This window comes from Mesoplodon mirus (genome assembly GCF_964341445.2).
Source record: "Mesoplodon mirus genome assembly, contig: HAP1_SCAFFOLD_29, whole genome shotgun sequence".
In the NCBI taxonomy this organism is placed as follows: domain Eukaryota; kingdom Metazoa; phylum Chordata; class Mammalia; order Artiodactyla; family Ziphiidae; genus Mesoplodon; species Mesoplodon mirus.
The window spans coordinates 8,010,095-8,028,249 of NW_028295817.1; positions in this window are offsets into that span (position 1 = coordinate 8,010,095).

The window sequence follows — 18,155 nt, forward strand, 5'->3', positions numbered from 1 at the left end:
ATTCTAACAGGTGTGACATGACACCTCATTGTAGTTTCCATTTCCATTTCTCTAATAATTAGTGATATTGAGCAGATTTTCATGTGCGTACTGTCCACCTCTATGTCTTCTTGGAAGAAATGTCTATTTATATCTTCTTTCATTTTTGTATTGGGTTGTTTGTTTTATTAATATTGAGCTGCATGAGCTGTTTATATATATTGGAGATTAATCATTTGTCCATTGATTCGTCTGCAAATATTTTCTGCCATTCTGAGGGTTGTCTTTTCGTCTTGTTTGTAGTTTCCTTTGCTTTGCAAAAGCTTTTACGTTCCATTAGGCCCCATCTGTTTAGTTTTCTTTTTTATTTCATTACTATAGGAGGTGGATCAAAAAAGATCTTGCTGTGATTTACGTCAGAGTATCCTTCGTAAGTTTTCCTCTCAGAGTTTTATACTATCCGGTCTTACATTAAGGTCTCTAATCCATTTTGAATATATTTTTATGTATGGTGTTGGGGAGTGTTCTAATTTCATTCTTTTACATGTAGCTGTCCATATTTCCCAGCACCAATGATTGAAGAGACTGTCTTATCTCCATTGTATACTCTTGCCTCCTTTGTCATAGATTAGGTGACCATAGATGTGTAGGTTTATCCCTGTGCTTTCTTATTTTTTTCCTTTTACACGTTTATTGGAGTGTAATTGATTTACAATGGAGTGTTCGTTTCTGCTGTATAAAAAAATGAATGAGCTATACATATACAAATATCACCAGATACCCTCCCTCTTGCATCTCCCTCTTACACCCCATATCCCACCCCTTTATGTGGTCACAAAGCACCGATCTGATCTCCCTGTTCTATGTGGCTGCTTCCCAGTACATATCGGTGTTACATTTGGTAATGTATTTATGTCCATGCCACTCTCTCACTTCGTCCCAGCTTACCCATCCCCCTTCCGGTGTCCTCAAGTCCTTTCTCTATGTCTGTGTCCTTAATCCTGTCTTGCCACTAGGTTCTTCAAAATCTTTTTTTTTTCTTCACTAGATTCCATATATCTCTGTTAACATACAGTATTTGTTTTTCCCTTTCTGACTTACTTCACTGTGTAGGACAGATTATAAGTCCATCCACCTCAGAACAAATAACTCAGTTTTGCTTCCTTTTATGGCTGAGTAATACTCCATTGTATATATGTGCCAGATCTTCTTTAAACATTCATCTGTCGATGGACACTTAGGTTGCTTCCATGTCCTGACTATTGTAAATAGAGCTGCAATGAACATTTTTCTACATAACTCTTTTTGAATTATGGTTTTCACAAGGCAAATGCCCAGTAGTTGGATTGTTGTGTCATATGGTACTTCTATTGTTAGTTATATAAAGGAACCTCCGTACTGTTCTCCCTAGTGCCCATATCAATTTACATTCCCACCCACAGTGCAAGTGTGTTCCCTTTTCTCCAATAAAGACCTCTCCAGCATTTATTGTTTTGTAGATTTTTTTGATGATTGCCATTCTGACTGCTGTGTGGTGATACCTCAGGGTAGTTTTGATTTAGATTTCTCTAATGATTAGTAATGTTCAACATCCTTTCATGTGTTTCTTGGTAATCTGTATATCTTCTTTGGAGAAATGTCTATTTAGGTCTTCTGCCCGTTTGTGGATTGGGTTGTTTGTTTTTGTGATATTGAGCTACATGCGGTGCTTGTAAAGTTAGGAGATTAATCCTTTGTCAATTGCTTCATTTGAAAATATTTTCTCCCATTCTGAGGGTTGTTTTTGCATCTTGTTTATGTTTTCCTGTACTGTGTAAAAGCTTTTAAGTTTCATTAGGTCCCATTTGTTGATTTCTGTTTTTATTTCCATTTCTCTAGGAGGTGGGTCCAAAAGGATCTTGCTGTGATTTATGTCATAGAGTGTTCTGCCTATGGTTTCCTCTAAGTGTTTTATAGTGTCTGGTCTTATATTTAGATCTCTAATCTATTTAGAGTTTATTTTTGTGTATGGTGTTATGGAGTGTTCTAATTTCATTCTTTTATGTGTAGGGGTCCAGTTTTACCAGCACCAATTACTGAAGAGACTGTCTTTTCTCCATTGTGTATCCTTAGCTCGTTTGTCATAGATGAGATAGCCATAGGTATGTAGGTTTATCTCTGGGCTTTCTGTCCTGTTCCATTGATCTGTGTTTATGCCAATCTACATACATTTGATTCCATTATGGAGACATATAAATACATAGGTTTCAAGGTTATTACCAGTCAGATATATTCCTCTTCAGTGAATAGGGTGTTTTGTGTCCAGTTCATTGAGAAAGGAGTAGGTCTTGTCTATTACATATTTGGTATATGGAATGGGATCTGTGCTAATTTCAAACTATGCTTTTACACATCACCCCACGTCACCTTTCCCCTTAAGGAGGAATAAGTGTGTTTTCTAAATGTGTAACTCTGTTCACATTTGAAATTCAGTTCATGTGTAACCATGTTTACATTCCCTCTATAAGTGATATATTACAATATTTTTTTTTCTTTGTGGCTCATTTCACTTAGCATCATCATACCTAAAGCCACTCATTATGCTGCTATTGGCCTTATGACATTGATTTTATGTCTGAGTGACATTCCATTGTATATAAGTACCACAACATCTATATCCATTTTTTCCCTTTCCTGGGATATTTAAAGTGTACCGAAGTCGAGGTTCTTGTAAACAGAGCAGCCCTAAACTTTGGGCTGTCTGTGTGTTGTGGATTTTTAGTTTTCCCAAAATACACGCCCATGAGTGGAAGTGTGCTATGCTCTGTAGCTCTGTTTTAGAAAACAACATACAGTTCTCCAGAGAGGCTGTTGGCAATTTACATCCTGACCATCAGCGTAACCAGGCTCCCTTTTATCCATGGCCTGTCCTGCATTTCTGGTTTTTACACTATTTGTGGATGGCCCTTTTGACTGGAGGTAAGGGACACTTCTCTGTAGTGTGGATTTGCAATGCCTGATGGCTTGCTTGGCCAAAAAGGGCATATGCATTTTTTCCCGAATTTATTCAAGAAAATACACATACTCCCTTTTCGGCCAAGGGCAACATTGTCGAAGTTCTGTCACTTTTCATGTGCTTTAAAGACGACTCCAATCTACCTCTTGAAATCTGTTTCCTTCAATTCTGCCTTGCATTCAAATCCTCTTCACTGCCTTACCTCAATATATTTCTGGATTATAGTTGTCCTTTATAACTCAGCAAGTTTGTGAATTGCTGTGCCCCTGATTTCCATTTTTCAACTCGCCTCTTTGTGAGCTGGCTGCAATACCGCAGCATGGCTGTAGGCCCTAGTCTGGTTCCGGGGTGTCAGGCTGAGCCTTTGGTTAATTATTCTTCCTGATGGGAAACTAGAGTGACATGTGCCCATCCAAACACCTACAGCTAATCTCTCATTTGTTTCCCCTCTTCCTGTTCATCCTCTGCACAATTTGCAAACTGTGCATAACAGGAGGGTAAAGGCGCTGACACTCCAAGTGGGGAGATTTTTAGTAATGCAGATGGAATGGCGAAGCCGAGCACGACAAACGGAAAAATGAGGTACCTTTTAGAAAACTTTCCCAATTACACAGTGTAACATCCACTGGGTTTCCCATACATGCTTTAACTGTAGGAAGATTCCCTTAAACTTGGAGAGTTGGGACCACTAGAATGGGTAGTACACAGTATTGCTCAATGTGGTGTTCTTTTGCTCACAAAACCTCAACAATCTTGTCAGCCCCAAGTGTCCAGATTTATGTCTCATCCAGCTGTGAGTGTAAAGGTGGACAATCCATGTTGCATCACAGGCCCTGAACGTAATTCTTAAGGCTTTCCCTCTGTTTCGCTGTTTTTGCATTTTGCTTTTGAAATTTATTTTTATAAGGGTGTTTAGCTGAATTTCAGTGTTGTGTTCATGCCATTATACACACACATGACTCCTTTATGGAGACATGATAATACATAGGTTTTAAAATTATTGGAGTCAGATATATTACTCTGCAATGAATAGGGGGTGTTGAGTCGAGTTCATTATGCGGGGAGTAGGTGATGTCTATTACATACTTGGTTTATGTAACGGTATCTGTGCTAATTTAAAACTGTGGTTTTATGCATTAACCCACCTCACCTTTCCCCTTAAGCAGGGAGAATATTGTTTTCTAAGTGTGTGACTATGTTGTGTTTGTAATTCAGATCATTCCTAGCCAAGTGTACATTCCCACTATAAGTGATATCTTATGATAAGGTTCAGTACTCTGTTATCTTTCCTAACTCAGTTCATATGTAGCCATGTTTACAGGAACTTCATAAGTGATATCTTATGATAAGTTTCTTTTTCTGTGTGACTTATTTCACTTAGAATCATAGTACCTGAATCCACTCATTTTGCTGCTACTGGTCTTACGACATTGATTTCATGGCTGAGGGATATTCCATCGTATGTAAGTAACAAAATTTTTTGAACCATTTTAATCTTTCTTGGGATATTTAAGGTGTACCCAAGTTGATGTTCTTGTAAGCAGTGCAGCCCTAAATTTTGGGGTGGCTCTGTCTTATTGATTTTCAGTTTTCCCAAGGTATATTCCCTAGACTGGAAGTGCCCTTGGCACTGTAGCTCGGTTGTTTACTTGTTTATGGAACACAATGCACTCCTCCAGTGAGGCAGTTGGCAATTTACATGCTGCCCATCAGCATAACAAGGCTCCCTGTTCTCCAGGGCCTGTCTTGCCTTTCTGGTTTTTATCCATTTTGTGGATATGCCATTTGACTGGTGAGAAATGATACTTCTTTGGAGTGCAGATTTGCAATGCCCGCTTGCTTGCTTGGCCAAAAAGGGCGTATGCGTTTTCTCCTGGATATATCCAGGAGAAAACGCATACGCCCTTTTTGGCCAAGTGCATCATTGTCGAAGTAGTGCCCCTCTTCCTGTGCTTTAAAGCCGATTCCAAGGTACCTATTGAAATGTGTTTCCTGCTATTTTGCCTCGCTTTCAACTCCGCCTCGTTGCCTTCCCTCAACAGATTTTTGGAAGATAGTTGTCCTTTATTACTCTGCCAGTTTGTGAAATGCTGTGCCCCTGAGCTCCAATTTTTAACTCGTTTTGTGTTAGCTGAATGCAACTCCAAAATTTTGGTTCAGGAACTCTACTGGTTCCCGGTGGGTGGCGGAGACTTTGGTTAATTCTTCTTCTGCACGGGATATAAGAGTGACACGTGCCCGTCCAAATGCCTAACATCTACTCTCTCATTGGTTCTCCCTCTTCCCTTTCATCCTCTGCCAAATTGGCAACCTGTGAGAACCAGGAGGTAAAAGTTGCTGTCTCTTCAAGTTGGGAGATTGATAGTAAAGCAGTTGGAATGTCAAACCGGAGCACCAGGAGGGGGACTATTCATTGAGTTTTAGAGACCTTTCGTATTCACAGTGTGTCCATTTTCTAGGTATCACGTACATGTTATAGCTGTAGTAATATTCCCTTCAACCTGGAGACATGTGACCCATGGAATGGGTGCCATGCATTATTGCTTGAAAGGGTCTGCATTTGCTCACCCAATCTCACCAATCCTCTAAGTCCCATGTGTCCAGCCTTATGCCACATCCAGCTGTCATGTAAATAGGGTCATTCCAGGTTTCATCAGAGACCCTGAAGGATTTGTAAAGAATTTCCGTTTTTTTTTTTTGAAATTCCTTTTAATAGTGTGTTTTAGATTATTCTCACTGCCATGTTTATGCCAGTCTAGACACTCTTGATTCCCTTAAGGAGCCATACCAATACATAGGTTTTAAGATTCTTCGTAGTCAGATATATTCCTCTGCAGGAAGTATGGGTTGTTGAATCCCTTTCACTGAGGAAGGTGTAGATCTTGTCTATTCTGTATTTCGTTTATGGAACGGTGCCTGTTCTAATATTAAACTCTGATTTTATGCAAAACCCCACCTCTCCCACCCCCTTAAGGAGGCATAAGAGTGTTTTCTAAATGTGAGACTCTGTTCTCTTTCCTAACTCATTTCATGTGTAGCCATGTTTACAGGATCTTCATAAGTGATATCTTATCATACGTTTCTTTTTCTGTGTGACTTATTTCACTTAGAATCATCAAACCTGAATCCACTCATTTTGCTGCTACTGGTCTTATGACATTGATTTCATGGCTGAGGGATACTCCATCGTACCTAAGTACCACAATTTTTTGAACCATTTTTATCTTTCCTGGGATATTTAAGGTGTACCCAAGTTGAGGTTCTTGTAAGCAGTGCAGCCCTAAATTTTGGGGTGGCTCTGTCTTATTGATTTTCAGTTTCCCAAGGTATATTCCCCAGACTGGAAGTGCCCTTGGCTCTGTAGCTCTGTTGTTTACTTGTTTTAGGGAACACAATGCACTCCTCCAGAGACGCAGTTGGCAATTTACATCCCGCCCATCAGCATAACAAGGCTCCCTTTTCTCCAGGGCCTGTCTTGCCTTTCTGGTTTTTATCCATTTTGTGGATACACCTTTTGACTGGTGGGAAGTGATACTTCTTTCTAGTGCAGATTTGCATTGCCCGCTTGCTTGCTTGGCCAAAAAGCGTGTATGCCTTTCCTCCTGAATATATTCAGGAAAAAACGCATACGCCCATTTTGGGCAAGTTCATCATTGTCGAAGTTGTGCCCCTCTTCCTGTGCTTTAAAGGCGATTCCAACGTACCTATTGAAATCTGTTTCCTGCTATTCTGTCTCGCTTTCAAGTCTGCCTCGGTGCCTAACCCTCAACAGATTTTTGGACGATAGTTGTCCTTTATTACTCTGCCAGTTTGTGAAATGCTGTGCCCTTGAGCTCCATTTTTTAACTCTTTTTTTGTGAGCTGAACACAAGTCCAGAATTATGATTCAGGACCTATACTTGTTCCCAGTGGGTGGCTGAGACTTTGGTTAATTCTTCTTCCTCCCGGGAAATAAGAGTGACATGTACCCGTCCAAATGCCTAACAGCTACTCTCTCATTGGTTCTCCCTCTTCCGTTTCATCCTCTGCCAAATTGTCAACCTGTGCGAACCAGGAGGTTAAAGGTGCTGTCTCTCCAAGTTGGGAGATTGATAGTAAAGCAGTTGGAATATCAAACGGTAGCACCAGGAGAGGGACTATTTGTTGAGTTTGAGAGACCTTTCATGTTCACAGTGTGTGCATTCTGTAGGTTTCCCATACATGTTATAGCTGTAGTAATATTCCCTTCACCGTGGAGAGTTGGGACCCATGGAAGCGGGGCCATGCATTATTGCTTTAAAGGGTCTGCATTTGCTCACCTAATCTCACCAATCCTCTCAGTCCCAAGTGTCCAGCCTAATACCAAATCCAGCTGTCATTGAAGATGGGGTCATTCCAGGTTTCGTCAGAGAACCTGAAGAAATCTTAAAGAATTTCCTGGTTTTTTTTTTGTGTGTGAAATTCCTATTTATAGTGGATTTGAGCTGATTCTCACTGCCATGTTTAGGCCAGTCTAGACACAGTTGATTCCCTCATGGAGACATATCAATAAATAGGTTATAAGATTCTTACTAGTCAGATATATTCCTCTGAGGGAAATATGGGGTTTTGAGTCCCTTTCACTGAGGAAGGTGTAGGTCTTGAATATTCCGTATTTGATTTTTTGAACGGTACCTGTGCTTATATAAAACTCTGGGTATTATGCATCACCCCACCTCTCCTTCCCCCTTAAGCAGGCATAAGAGTGTTTTCTAAATGTGAGACTCTGTTTTCTTTCCTAACTCTGTTCATGTTTAGCCATGTTACAGGATCTCTATAAGTGATATCTTATGATAAGTTTCTTTTTCTGTGTGAGTTCTTTCACTTAGAATCATCGTACCTGAATCCACTCATTTTGCTGCTACTTGTCTTATGAGATTGATTTCATGGCTGAGGGATATTTCATCGGACGTAAGTACCACAAATTTTTGTACCATTTTTATCTTTCCTGGGATATATAAGGTGAATCCAAGATGAGGTTCTTGTAAGCAGTGCACTCCTAAATATTGGCGTGGCTGTGTCTTATTGATTTTCAGTTTTCCCAAGGTATATTCCGTAGACTGGAAGTGCCCTGGGCTCTGTAGCTCTGTTGTTTACTTGTTTTAGGGAACACAATGCACTGCTCCAGAGAGACAGTTGGCAATTTACATCCCACTCATCAGCATAACAAGGCTCCCAGTTCGCCAGGGCCTGTCTTGCCTTTCTGGTTTTTACATATTTTGTGGATATCCGTTTTGATTTGTGGGAAGTTATACTGCTTTGTAGTGCAGATTTGCATTGCCCGCTGGCTTGCTTTGCCAAAAAGGGAGTATCTGTTTTCTCCTGAATATATTCAGGAGAAAACTCATACACACTTTTCGGCCAAGTGCATCACTGTCGAAGTTGAGCCCCTCTACCTGTGCTTTCAAGGCGATTCCAGCATACCTCTTGAAATCTGTTTCCTAATATTCTGCCTCGCTTTCACGTCTGCCTCTTAACCTTCCCTCAACAGAGTTTTGGAGGAGAGTTGTCCTTTACTACTCTTCCATTTGGTGAATTGCTGTGCCACTGAGCTCCATTTTTCAACTCGTTTTTGTGAGCTGAATGCAAGTCCAAATTTTGGTTCAGGACTTATACTGGTGTCCGGTGGGTGGCTGACACTTTGTTTAATTATTCTTCCGGCCGAAAAATTAGAGTGACATTTGCCGGTTGAAATGCTTAACAGCTACTCTCTCATTGGTTCTCCCTCTTCCCTTTCATCCTCTGCCAAATTGGCAACCTGTGAGAACCAGCAGGTTAAAGGGGCTGTCTCTCTAAGTTGGGAGATTGATAGTAAAACAGTTGGAAAGTCAAACTGGAGCACAAGGAGAGGGACTATTAGTTGAGATTTAGAAACCTTTCGTATTCACAGTGTGTCCATTCTCTAGGTTTCCCGTACATGTTATAGCTGTTGTAATATTCCTTTCAACCTGGAGAGTTGGGACCCGTGGAATGGGTGCCACTCATTATTGCTTTAAAGGGTCTGCATTTGCTCAACCAATCTCAACAATCCTCTCAGTCCAAAGTGTCCAGCCTTATGCCACATCCAGCTGTCATTGTAGATAGGGTCATTCCAGGTTTCATCAGAGACCCTGAAGGAATTGTAAGGAATTTCCATGTTTTTTTTGTTTTGTTTTCGAAATTCCTTTTTATAGTGGGTTGAGCTGATTCTCACTGCCATGTTTATGCCAGTCTAGACACACTTGATTCCCTTACGGAGACATATCAATACATAGGTTTTAAGATTCTTACTAGTAAGATATATTACTCTGCGGTGAATATGGGGTGTTGAGTCCCTTTCACTGAGGAAGGTGTAGGTCTTGTCTATTCCGTATTTGGTTTTAGGAACTGTACATGTACTAATATCAAACTCTGGTTTTATGCATCACCCCACCTCTCCTTCCCCCTTAAGAATGCATAAGGGTGTTTTTTAAATGTTAGACTCCCTTCTCTTTCCTATCTCAGTTCATGTGTAGCCATGTTTACAGGATCTTCATAATTGATATCTTATGATAATTTTCTTTTTCTGTGTGACTTATTTCACTTAGAATTATCGTACCTGAATCCACTCATTTTGCTGCTACTAGCCTTATGACATTGATTTCATGGCTGAGGGGTATTCCGTCATACGTAAGTACCGCAATTTCTTGAACCATTTTTGTCTTTCCTGGGATATTTAAGGTGTACCCAAGTTGAGGTTTTTGTAAGCAGTGCAGCCATGAATTTTGGTGTGGATCTGTCTTATTAATTTTCAGTTTTCCCAAGGTATATTCCCTACACTGGAAGTGCCCTTGGCTCTGTAGCTCTGTTGTTTACTTGTTTTAGGGAACACAATGCACTCCTCCAGAGAGGCAGTTGGCAATTTACATCCCACCCATCAGCATAACAAAGCTCCCGGTTCCCCAGGGCCTGTCTTGCCTGTCTGGTTTTTACTCATTTTGTGGATGTCCCTTTTGGCTGGTGGGAAGTGATACTTCTTTGTAGTGCACATTTGCATTTCCCGCTTGCTTGCTTGGCTGAAAAGGGCATATGCGTTTTCTCCTGCATATATTCACGTGAAAACCCATATGCCCTTTATGGCCATTTCCATTATTTTCGAAGTTGTGATGCTTTTCCTGTGTTTAAAGGCGATTCCTATGTACCTCTTGAAATCTGTTTCATGCCACTCTACCTCATTTTCACTTCCACCTCGTGGCTTTCCCTCAACAGATTTTTGGAAGAGAGTAGTCCTTTATAACTCTGCAGGTTAGTGAATTGCTGTGGCCCTGAGTTCCATTTTTCAACTCGCGTTTTTGTGAGCTGACCGCAAATCCACAGTTTTGCTTCTGGAGCTATACTGGTTCTGGGGGGGGCAGGCTGAGTCTTTGGTTAATTCCTCTTCGTGACGGGAAATTAGAGTGAAATGTGGCCGTCCAAATGCCTACAGCTACTCTCTCATTGGTTCTGTATCTTCCCTTATATCCTCTGCACAATTTGCCAACTGTGCGAACCAGGAGGTTATAGGGGCTGACTCTCCAAGTTGGGAGATTGATAGTAAAGCAGTTGGAATGTCAAACTGGAGCTCAAGGAGAGAAAAGAAGTAGTAGAGTTTTAGAAACCTTTCACCATCAGATGGTTTCCATTCTCTAGGTTCCCATACATGTTATAACTGTAGTGATATTCCCTTCTACTTGGAGAGTTGGGAACCATGGAATGCGTGGCAGGCATAATTGCTTTAAAGGGTCTGCATTTTTTCACCCAATCTCACCAATCCTCTCAGTCCCAAGTGACCAGCGTTATGCCACATCCAGCTTTCATTGTAGATAGGGTCATTCCAGGTTTCATCAGAACCCCTGAAGGTATTGTGTAAGAATTTTACTATTTTTATGTTTTGTTTTGAAATTCATTTTTATATTGGGTTTGAGCTGATTCTCACTGCCATGTTTATGTCATTCTAGACACACTTAGTTCCCTTACGGAGACATATCAATATATAGGTTTTAAAATTCTTACTAGTCAGATATATTTCTCTGTGGGGAATACGGATGTTGAGTTCCGTTCACTGAGGAAGGAGTAGGGCTTGTCTCTAATGTTTTTGGATTAAGGAACGGTACCAGTGCTAATATCATACTTTTGTTTTGTGCATCTCCTCACCTGTCTTTCCCCTTAAGCAAGCGTTAGAGTGTTTTCTAAATCTGAGACTCTCTTCTCTTCCCTAATTCAGTTCATATGTAGCCATGTTTACATTCCCTTCATAAGTGATATCTTATGTCAGAATGCACCATGGCCTTGTCATAATAATGCTCCATGACCCCTGTCATCACAATGCTCCATGCCCTGGTTATGACAATGCTCCATGTCCCTTGTCATCACAATTCTCCACGTCCTTGTCATCACAATGCTACATGACATTTCTCATCAAAATATTACATGCTCTTGTCATCACAATTCTCCATGCACTTGAAATTGCAATGCTCCATGCACTTGTCATCACAATGCTCCATGCACTTGTCATCACAATGCTCCATGCCCTTGTCATCACATTGCTCCATGACACCTGTCATCACAATGCTCCCTGACACCTGTCATCACAATGCTTCATGGCCCTTGTCATTACAGTGCTCCATGATGCTCGACACCACAATTACTCAAGGTCTTCTCATCACAGTGCTCCACGGTTTTGCCATCACCATGCTCCATGCTTTGTCATCTCAAAGCTCAATGTCCCTTGTCCTCACAATTCTCCACGACCTTGTCATTCCAATGCTCCATGGCACTTCACATCAAAATGTTATATGCTCTTGTCATCACAATACTCCATGCACTTGTCATCGCAATGCTCCATGACCCCTGTCATAGGAAGCTCCATGCGCTGTTCATCACAATGTTTCACGACCTGGACATTAAAATTATCAGTGGCCCTTAATATCACAATGCTCCATGCCCTTGTCGTCAGAATGCTCCCTTACTTTGTCACAGCAATCCTCCATGACACTTGGCATCACAGTGCTCCATGATATTGTCATCAAAGTGGAACATGACATATTTCATCACAATGCTCCCTGACACCTTTCTTCACAATAATCCATGACCTTGTCATCACAGTGCTCCATGCCCTTGTCATCACTATGTGCCATGCCCAAACTTATCACAATAATCCATGAAAATTGTCAGACCAATGCTCCATGCCACTTTTCATCACAATGCTCCATGAACGCTGTCATCCAAATGCACCATGCCCATCATCATAATGCTTCATGCTATTGTCATCACAATGAAATCAAAATGCTCCATGACCTCTTTCCTCACAATGCTGCAAACCCTTGTGATCACAATGTTCCATAACACTTGTCATCAAAATTCCCCATGACGCTGGTCAGCACAATTATCCATGGTCTTCTCATCACAATGCACCATGACTATTGTCATCACAATGCTCCATGCACTTCTCATCAAAATGCTCTCTCACCAATGATATCACAATGCTACATCACTATTTGTCACAATACTCCCTCACCCCTGTCATCACAATGTTCCATGACTCCTGTCATCACAATGCTACATGCACTTATTATCACAATGTTCGATGACCCCTGACATCACAATGTTCCATAAACCCTGTCATCAAAAAGTTCAATGACCCTTTTCATCAAATTGCTCCATGATCCTGTCATCACAATGCTCCCTGCCCTTCTCATCACAATGCACAACACCCTTGTCATCAAAATGCTCCATGATCTTTGTCATCAAAAACATCCATGACTCTTGGCATCACTATGTTCCATATCTTTGTTATCACGATGCTCCATGAACACTCTCATCACATTGCTCCATGTCCTTGTCATCACAAAGCTCCATGACACATGTCATCAGAATTCTCCATGGCCTTCTGATCACAATGCTCCATACCCTTGCCATCACAATGCTCCATTACACCTGTCATAAAAATTCTCCATGTCCCCTGCCAACGGGATGTTCCATGGTCTTTTCATCACAAGGCTCCATGACCCTTCTCATCACAATGCTCCAAGAACACTGTAATCACAATGCTCTATGTCCCTTTTCATCTCAATGATCCATGAACCCTGTCATCACAATGCACCATGCCCATCATCACATTGCTTCATGCTATTGTCATCACAATGAAATCAAAATGCTCCATGACCTCTGTCATCACAATTCTTTAAACCCTTGTGATCACAATGTTCCATAACACTTGTCATCACAACGCTCCATGATGCCGGTCATCACAATATTCCATGCCCTTTTCATCACAATGCTCCATGAAATTTGTCATCACAGTTCTCAATACACTTGTCATCACAATGCTCCCTGACACTTGTCGTCAGAATGCTCCTTGAAACCTGTCACGAAAAGGCTCTATGAAGTTTTCATCACAATGCCCCATGCCGTTTTCATCACAATGCTCCATGCCATTGTCATCACAATGGGACATTACATATGTCATCACAATGCTCCCTGACCCCTATCTTCACAATACTGCATGACCTGTTCATCACAATGCTCCATGCCCTTGTCATCACCATGTGCCATTCCAACTGTCATCACAATAATACATGAAACTTATTAGATCAATGATCCATGCACTTTTCATCACAATGCTCCATGCCTTTGTTATCAAAATGCTCCATGACCCCTGGCATCACAATGCTCCGTGACTCCAGTCATCACAATGCTCCATGACCATTGTCATCACAATGGTACATGCCCTCATCATCAACAGTCTCTGTGACCTTTTTAACCACAATGCTCCATGAACGTTTTATCAAAATGCTCTTTGCCCCTTGTCATCACAATGCTCTATGCCTTTCTCAGCTCAATGATCCATGCCCTTCTCATCACAATGCTCCATGAACCCTGTCATCACAATGCACCATGACTCCATTCATCACAATTCTCGTTAACATTTGTCATCACAATGGTCGATGACCGCGTCATCACAAGGCTCTGTTACCTTTGTAACCACAATGCTCCATGAACTTTTCATCACAATGCTCCGTGACCCTTGTCATCACAATGCTCCATGCCTTTGTCAGAAACATGCTCCATGACCCTCGTCATCAAAATATGCCACGCACTTTTCATTCCAACGGTCCACAAATTTGTCATCACAATGTTCCATAAACCTTGTAATCACAATGCTCCTTGCCCTTTTCATCACAAAGCTCCATTACCCCTGTCATAAAAATGCTCCATGACCCCTGCCATCAAAATGTTCCATGGCCTTGTCATCACAAGGCTCCAGGACCCTTGTCATCACAATGCGCCAAGACCCCTGTAATCACAATGCTCCATGCCCTTGTCATCACAAAGCTCGATGACACATGTCATCAGCGTGTTCCAAGGCCTTCTCATCAAAATGCTCCATGCCCTTGTCATCACAATGCTCCCAGGACACTGTAATCACAATGCTCCATGCACTTGTCATCACAATGCTCCATGCCCTTGTCATCACATTGCTCCATGACACCAGTCATCACAATGCTCCCTGACACCTGTCATCACAATGCTCCATGACCCCTGTCATCAAAATACTCCATGAACATTTTCAGCCCAATGCTCCATGACACTTGTCATCACAATGATCCATGCCCTTGTCATCCCAATGCTCCATGACACCTGCATTCACAATGCTCCGTGACGCTTGTCATCACAGTGTTCCATGACACCTGTCATCACAATGCTCCATGCCTTTGTCAGCAAAATGCTACATCACCTTGTCATTACAATGCTCTATGCGCTTGTCATCACAATACTCCATTACCATTGTCATCACAATCCTATATGAACCTTGGGATCACATTGCTTTATTCCCTTGTCATCACAATGCTCCCTGCTCCTTGAAATCAAAATGATCCATGACCTCTGCCATCGCAATGCTCCAAAAACCTGTGATCACAATGTTCCATAACACTTGTCATCACAACGCTCCATGATGCCTGTCTTCACAATACTCCATGCCCTTTTCCTTACAATGCTCCATGACCTTTGTCATCACAATTCTCAATACACTTGTCATCACAATGCTCCCTGACACTTGTCTTCAGAATGCTCCTTGAAACCTGTCACGAAAAGGCTCCATGACGTTTTTATCACAATGCCCCATGCCATTTTCATCACAATGCTCCATGCCATTGTCATCACAATGGGCCATTACATATGTCATCACAATGTTCCCTGACACCTATCTTCACAATACTGCATGACCTGGTCATCACAATGTTCCATGGCCTTGTCATCACAATGCGACATTCCAACTCTCATCACAATACTCCATGAAACATATTAGACCAATGATCCATGCCCTTTTCATCACAATGCTCCATGCCCTTTTTATCACAATACTCCATAACCCCTGTCATCTCAATGCTCCGTGACTCCAGTCATCACAATGCTCCATGACCTTTGTCATCACAATTGTCCATGCCCTCATCATCAACAGTCTCTCTGACCTTTTTAACCACAATGCTCCATGAACATTTCATCCCAATGCTATTTGACCCATGTCATCACAATTCTCTATGCCTTTCTCAGCACAATTCTCCATGTCCTTCTCATCACAATGCTCCATGACCCCTGTCATCACAATGCTCCGTGACTCCAGTCATCACAATTCTTCATAACATTTGTCATCACAATGGTCGATGCCCGCTTCATCGCAAGGCTCTGTTACCTTTGTAACCACAATGCTCCATGAACTTTTCATCACAATGCTCCGTGACATTTGTCATCACAATGCTCCATGCCTTTGTCAGAAAAATGCTCCATGACCCTTGTCATCACAATGTGCCAAGCGCTTCTCATCCCAACGGTCCAAAAATTGGTCATGACAATGCTCCATAAATCTTGTAATCACAATGCTCGATGCCCTTCTCATCACAATGCTCCATTCCCTTGCCATCACAATGCACCATGTGAACTGTCATCACAATAGTCTATGAAACATGTCAGACAAATGCTCTATGCCCCTTTCATCACAATACTCCATGCCGTTGTCATCACAATGCTCCATGACCCATGTCATCACAATGTTCCGTGACTCCAGTCATCACAATGCTTCATAACGTTTGTCATCACAGTGGTCCATGCCCGCGTCATCACAAGGCTCTGTGACCTATGTAACCACTGTGCTCCTTGAACATTTCATCACAAAGTTCCGTGACTCTTGTCATCACAATGCTCCATGCCTTTGTCAGAACAATGCTCAATGACACTTGTCATCACACTGTGCCACGTGCTTTTCATTAAAAAGGTCCACAACCTTGTCATCGCTATGCTCCATAAATTTTGTAATCACAAGGCTCCATGCACTTTTCATACAAATGCTCTCTCACCAGATATATCACAATGTTCCATCCCTAGTCATCACAATACTCCCTCACCCCTTATCATCACAATGTTCCATGACACCTGATATCACAATATTCTATAACACCTGTCATCAAAATGCTCCATGAGGCTTTTCATCCCAAAGCTCCATGACTCCTGGCATCACAGTGTTCTATAACCCCTGTCATCAAAATGTTCCATGACACTTTTCATCAAATTACTGCATGACCCTGTCATCAAAATGCTCCCTGCCCTTCTCATCACAATGCACCACACCCTTTTCATCAAAATGCTACATGACTTGTCATCACAAAGCACCATGACCCTTGGCATCACAATGCTCCATGTCATTGTCATCACAATGCTCCATGAACCCTCTCATCACATTTTTCCATGCCCTTGTCATCACAAAGCACCATGACACTTGTCATCACAATGCTCGATGTCCTTCTCATCACAATGCTCCATGCCCTTGTCATTACAATCCTCCATGACCCATGTATCACAGTGTTCCGTGCCCTTGTCATCATAATGCTCCATGCCCACTCTCATTACAATAATTCATGAAACATTTCAGACCAGTGCTCAATGCCCTTCTCATCACAATGCTCCATTACCTCTGTCATAACAATGCTCCATGAACCCTGCCATCACAATGATCTACGGCCTTGTCATCACAAGGCTCCATGACCCTTGTCATCACAATGCTCCAAGACCCCTGTAATCACAATGCTCCATGCCCTTGTCATCACAGAGCTCCATGACTCATGTCATCAGAATGTTCGATGGCATTCTCATCACAATGCTCCATGCCCTTGTCATCACAATGCTCCAAGACCCCTGTAATCACAGTGATCCATGACCCTTTTCATCTCAATGCTCCATGAACCCTGTCATCACAATGCACCATGCCCATCATCATAATGCTTCAGGCTATTGTCATCACAATGAAATCAAAATTCTCCATGACCTCTGTCATCATAATGCTCCAAACCATTTTGATCACAATGTTCCATAACACTTAGCATCACAACACACCATGACGCTCATCATCACAATTATCCATGGTCTTCTCATCACAATGCTCCATGACCTTTGTCATCACAATGGTCAATACACTTGTCATCACAATGCTCCCTGACACTTGTCTTCAGTATGCTCCTTAAACCCTGTGATGACAAGGCTCCATGCCTTTTTCATCACAATGATCCATGCCCTTTTCATCACAGTGCTCCAAGACCCCTGTAATCACAATGCTCCATGCCCTTGTCATCACAAAGCTCCATGACGCATGTCATCAGAATGCTGCATGGCCGTCTCATGACAATGCTCCATGCCCTTGTCATCACAATGCTCCAAGACCACTGTAATCACAATGATCCATGCCCCTTTTCATCAGAATGCTCCATGAAACTTGTCATCACAAGCCTCCATGGTCTTCTCATCACAATGCTACATGACCTTGTCATCACCATGCTCCATGACACTTGTCATTACAATACTCCATGAATATTATCAGCACAATGCTCCATGACCTTCTCATCACAATGCTCCATGACCAATATCATCACAATGCACCATGACAACTGTCATCACACTACTCCATGAATATTATCAGCAAAATGCTCCATGACCTTCTCTTCACAATGCTCCATGACCAATATCATCACAATGCACCATGACAACTGTCATCACAACACTCCATGACACCTGACAACACAATGATCCGGGACTCTTGTCATCACTATGCTCCATTCCCTAGTCATCACAATGCTCCATGACCCCTGTCATCACAATGCTCCGTGACACTTATCAT